The following is a 6,123-nucleotide window of genomic DNA, read 5'->3' on the forward strand; positions in this document are numbered from 1 at the left end:
CCCACCTCGGCCTCCCAAAGTGCTGGGATTATAGGCATGAGCCACCGCGCCCAGCCCCCATTCTCTCTTAAACCCACTCTAATCAATCCACCTATCCCACAACTCCACTGAAATGTATTTGTCAAGATTACGAAATATACCCATTTGCCAACTCCAGTGGTGACTTTTCTCACTCTTTCTCCTACTTGACTCATCAGCAGTATTTGACATGGTTTATCACTCCCTCCTTCTTGAAATGTGTGCATCTTTTGACTTCTGGACACCACTTTTTTGGTTTTTCTCTTACATTCCTGGCTGCTCCTTCTAAATATCCTTGACAGCTCCCCTTCCAACCACTGGAGTGTCCAGGGCTCAGTCGTCAGAGCCAACCCATCTAGATGGAGGTTGCAGTGAGTGGAGATCACTCCATAGCACTCTAGTCTGATGACAGAGCAAGACTCCGTCTCAAAAGAAAAAAAAAAAGAGAGAGAATGGAACAAAAGGAACAGGCTCACTGGGGTTTTTGTTTGTTTTTGAACTTATTTTATTTTGAGACAGAGTCTCACTGTCTCTCCCAGGCTGAAGTGCAGTGGCAAGATCACCGCTCACTGCAGTCTCAACCTCCTGTGCTCAGGTGATCCTCCCACCTCAGCCTCCTGAGTAGCTGGGACTACAGGTGTGTGCTACCATGACCAGCTTGAACTTTGTTTTTTTGTTTGTTTGTTTATTTTGAGACGGAGTCTCACTCTGTCGCCCAGGCTGGAGTGCAGTGGCCGGATCTCAGCTCACTGCAAGCTCCGCCTCCCGGGTTTACGCCATTCTCCTGCCTCAGCCTCCCGAGTAGCTGGGACTACAGGCGCCTGCCACCTCGCCCCGCTAGTTTTTGTATTTTTTAGTAGAGACCGGGTTTCGCGTGTTAGCCAGGATGGTCTCGATCTCCTGACCTCGTGATCCGCCCGTCTTGGCCTCCCAAAGTGCTGGGATTACAGGCTTGAGCCACTGCACCCGGCCGAATTTTAGAATATTATTTAGAAATTATTTCAAATTCCCAAAAAAATCAAAAAAATAAAATAATGCAATAAACCTCCATGCCCTTTATTCAGATTAAATTATTGTTAAAATATTGCCTCATTTGCTTATTCTGTCTCTCCACACACATACACATAAATAATTTAATATTTATCTGGAATATTTGAGGGTAAGTTACATAGAGCACTTCAGTATGTACTTCCTAAGGATAGGGATAGTCTCTTATATAACTGTTGTACAGTTATCAACTTCATACATTTGCAATACTTTACATCCATAATCCCATACTGTCAGTTGTCCTAATAATGTCCTTTAAATCATTCTTTTTTTTTTTTTTTTTTTTCTGAGATGGAGTTTCGCTCTTGTCGTCCAGTCTGGAGTGCAGTGACGCTATCTCAATTCACTGTAACCTCTGCCTCCTGGGTTCAAGAAAATTTCCTGCCTCAGCCTCCCAAGTAGCTGGGATTACAGGTGCCCACCACCACGCCCGGCTAATTTTTGTATTTTTAATAGAGTCGGGGTTTCACCATGTTGGCCAGGCTGGTCTCAAACTCCTGACCTCAGGTGATCCGCCCACCTTGGCCTCCCAAAGTGCTGGGATTACAGGCGTGAGCCGCCACACCCAGCCTAAAGCATTCCTTCCCTTCCATTGTAAGAGCAAACCTAGGCTAGGCACAGTGGCTCATGCCTGTAATCCTAGCACTTTGTGAGACTGAGACAGGAGTATTGCTTGGGGCCAGGAGTTCAAAGCCAGCCTGGTCAACATAACGAGACCCCATCTCTAACCAAACAAAGTCAGAGTCAGGTATTGATTGCATCTAGAGTCAGGTATTGATTGCATTTAGTTATCATGTCTATTTTGTGTCCTTTAATCTGGAACATTTCTACAACCTTTATTTGCCTTATATAATATTGCCATTTTCAATTGTGGTAACACATGTATAACATAAAATTGACAACTGTAACTTTTTTTTTTTTTTTTTTTGAGATGGCGTCTCACTGTGTCACCCAGGCTGGAGTGCAGTGGTGTGATCTTGGCTCACTGCAACCTCCGCCTCCCGGGTTCAAGCCATTCTCCTGCCTCAGCCTCCTGAGTAGCTGAGATTACAGGTGCGTGCCACCATGCCCGGCTAATTTTTGTATTTTTAGTAGAGATGGGGTTTCACCATGTTGGTCAGGCTGGTCTTGAACTCCTGACCTCGTGATCCACCCACCTCTGCCTCCCAAAGTGCTGGGATTACAGGTGTGAGCCACCGCTCCTGGACTCAATTTTTTGTTTTTTAGAGACAGAGTCTCGCTGTCACTTAGGCTGGAGTGCAGTGGCACAATCATAGCTCACTATAGCCTTGAACTCCTGGGCTCAAGTGATCCTCCCATCACAGCCACCTGAGTAGCTGGGACTACAGGAGCACACCACCACATGTGGCTAATTTTTGTTTGCTTGTTTGTTTTGAGGTAGAGTCTTGCTCATTGTATCACCCAGGCTGGAGTGCAGTGGTGCAATCTTGGCTCACTGCAACCTCTGCCTCTCAGGTTCAAGAGATTCTCCTGCTTCACCCTCCCGAGTAACTGGGATTATAGGCATGCACCACCACTCCTGGCTGATTTTTGTAGTTTTTAGTAGAGAGGAGGTTTCACTATGTTGGCCAGGCTGGTCTCAAACTCCTGAGCTCAAGTGATCTGCCCGCCTCTGCATCCCAAAGTGCTGCTATTACAGGCATGAGCCACCGCGCCTGGCTATATGTGTGTGTGTGTGTGTGTGTGTGTGTGTGTGTGTGTGTGTGTATGGAGAGAGAAAGAGAGAGAGACAGAGAGAGGGTCACACTCTTATTTGAATTCTGATTCAAACAAAGTATAAAAGGACATTTAGGGAGCCAGGCATGGTGGCATGCACCAATGATCTCAGCTACTTTGGAGTCTGAGGTGGGAGGATCCCTTGAGTCCAGGAGTTCAAGGCCAGCCTGAGAAATATAGCAAGAACCCATCTCTAAAAAATGAAAAGAAAAACAAAAAACATTTTGGGGAGGGGAACAACCATGGAAATTTGCATAGACTTGAGTATTAGATGATATTAAGGAATTATTTTGTTAGACATGAAAATCATTATATAGAAAAATGTTATTTTTTAGAACTGAAATATCAAAGTATTTAGGGTTGAAATATGATGTCTAGGATTCTTAAAATACTTCAACAAAGAAAAAAGTAGATGAATCAATTTTGACAAAATGTTAATTATAGGTGATAGGGAGCTGGGAGTTCATTGTAAAACTCTTCTACTTTTGTGATTGAAATTTTTCATAAAAACACAAACAACTGTTCTTTGACATTCTGGCAAACACAAGAAAATATCTGGGTTGTCACAGCCAATACCCAAATTCTGAGGGTCCCTGAAGAGTCATTCATAGACTTTCTGACTCTAGCACCACAGGCTGTCTGCTGGGTTTTGTTTCTTTTTACCAGAGGACTCACTGATATCCTGACTCTAGACTAGCTCCTACAATGGAAGAGAAAGAATACTGTAAAGGACATTATTAAGTCAACTGACAAAATTGGAATATGGATGGTAGATTTATAAATGAATCAGATAGGTATTGTTATTCTCTTTCTGGATCTTTCAAGGAAATTATCCATTTCATCTGCATTGTCAAATGTACAGACATAGAGTTGTTCATAGTAGTCTCTTATCTTTGTAAATGTCTATAGGATCTGTAGTGATGGCTCCTCTTTCATGCCTCATATTTGTGATTTGTGCACTATCCTTTTTTTGACACAGACAGAGGCCAAAAGGAGAAATGACTCAGGTCAAGACTGCAGAGCCAGCTGGGCTCTCCTTAACTCCTGCTGCCTTGCCTGGCTGTCAGGTGAATCATCCTTTTTGAGGCTTCCTACTCCCAGCCCACAGCTCTCACATATTCTTTTTTTAATTTTTATTTTATTATTATTTTGAGATGGAGTCTCACTCTATTGCCCAGGCTGGATGGAGTGCAGTGGCACGATCTCAGCTCACTGCAACCTCCACCTCCCAGGTTCAAGCAATTCTCCTGCCTCAGCCTCCCAAGTAGCCAGGACTACAGGTGCCTGCCACCACGCCCAGCTAATTTTTTTTTTTTCTGTATTTGAGTAGAGATGGAGTTTCACCATGTTGCTCAGGCTGGTCTTGAACCCCTGAGCTCAGGCAGTCTGCCTGCCTTGGCCTCCCAAAGTGCTAAGATTACAGGCGTGAGCCACCATGCCTGGCCATCTCTCACCTATTCTTCATGGCCTGACATGTAGTCTGACATGGAAGAGCCCAATTGCAGAGCAAGGACACTTATTGCCCTTGGCCTCTGAGGTGAATCTAACTTCTCAGAATGTTCTCTTGCCCTCTATCCTCTGCTTCCCCTCAAAAGAAAAAAAAGAGGTAGAGGAGGTAAGATAACAAAAGAGAGATTGGGGTGGGGAGTGGCAAATGGCAAAGATGGGCTACTTTTTAGAAGCAGCAATAAGCCTCAGCTGACCTGGAAAGAGGCCGTTCTGCCATGGCAGGGAGAGGAGATCAGGGAAAAACGGTGACAACTTTACTGCCCCCTTTCTTTTTCTTTGAGATGAAGTCTCGCTCTGTCGCCCAGGCTGGAGTACAGTGGCACGATCTTGGCTCACTGCAACCTCTGCCTCCTGGGTTCAAGTGATTCCCCTGCCTCAGCCTCCTGAGTAGCTGGGATTACAGGCACACACCACCATGCCCAACTAAGTTTTTTGTATTTTTGGAAGAGATGGGTTTTCACCATGATGGTCAGGCTAGTCCTGAACTCCTGGCCTCAAGTGATCCACCCACTTTGACCTCCCAAAGTGCTGGGATTACAGGTGTGAGCCCCCACACCCGGCCTACTCCTTTTGCTTTAACTCTTGTCTCCTTCATTGCTAGAGGGAAGGTCCCTAAGTAACTGGGGGGGCCTAATTGAGCCTACACCTAGTTTTCCAAATTCTTATTCTATCACCCTACCCAAATTCCATGTCTAGATAGTAATAAAGGGAGTGAAAGACATAGGGACATCAGCTTCCTTCTTTTTGTTGTTGTTGTTTTGTTTTTTTGAGACAGGGTCTTGCTCTTGCCCAGGCTGGAGTGCAGTGGCACAACCATGGCTCACTGCAGTCTCAACCTCCCAGGCTCAAGTGATCTTCCCATTTCAGCCTCCTGAGTAGCTGGGACTACAACAGGCACACATCACTGCACCTAGCTATTTAAAAAACAGGCCAGGTGTAGTGGCTCATGCCTGTAATCCCAGCACCTTGGGTGGCCAAGGTGGGTGGATCACGAAGTCAGGAGTTCGAGACCAGCCTGACCAATGTGGTGAAACCCTGTCTCTACTAAAAATACAAAAATTAGCCAGGCATGGTGGCATGTGCCTGTAATCCCAGCTACTCAGGAGGCGAAGGCAGGAGAATCGCTTGAACCGAGAGGCGGAGGTTGCAGTGAGCCAATTTTGCACCACTGCGCTCCAGCCTGGGTGACAGAGTGAGACTCCAACTCCAAAAAAAAAAAAAATTGTAGAGATGGGGTTTCACCATGTTGCCCAGGCTGGTCTCAAACTCCTGGGCTCAAATGATCCTCCCACCTTGGCCTCCCAAAGTGCTGCGATTACAGGCGTGAGCCACTATACCTAGCCTAAACTCTATTTTTTTTTTTTTTGCTTCAACCTCAGATGGCCTCACCCCTTGGTGCCATCCAGTGATGAAGTCACCAGGTGGAGGTGGTACTGGCTAAAACTTGTTGAAGATTATTCCTTTACTCTGACAATCTCCTCAACACCCACCATTCCTGCTATCTGGAACTCAAGTCATCAGCATGCAGAACTACAAACAGAAAAATAGAGTCAGCCCCACTGTAGGACCCCAAATACTAAGGGACAAAATGTTGCATTTTCTGACTCTAAAGCCCATTCTCTTTCCACCATATCAATACCTCTCAAATTCGTGCCAAATATATATTAGTTTTTGTGTCTGGTACTTTCCTTCTTAGAGTGCTTGGGGAGGATGGTGGGAAGGAATGAAGAGAACAAGGACAGACTTGTCTGCCTCAACACATCCACACAGTGGGCACCCCTGTCTTTTAGGAAGCTTCCCCCCATCTCAGGA

At 45.5% G+C, this 6,123-nt stretch overlaps 1 protein-coding gene across 1 annotated transcript in view; it reads right to left on the reverse strand.

Annotated features, from left to right (window-relative positions):
- The window catches only part of ZNF607 (zinc finger protein 607), a 405,121-nt gene that overhangs the window by 161,314 nt on the left and 237,684 nt on the right, over positions 1-6,123 (reverse strand). The window lies entirely within an intron of this gene.

Source organism: Macaca thibetana, chromosome 19 (genome assembly GCF_024542745.1).
Source record: "Macaca thibetana thibetana isolate TM-01 chromosome 19, ASM2454274v1, whole genome shotgun sequence".
NCBI classification, from domain to species: domain Eukaryota; kingdom Metazoa; phylum Chordata; class Mammalia; order Primates; family Cercopithecidae; genus Macaca; species Macaca thibetana.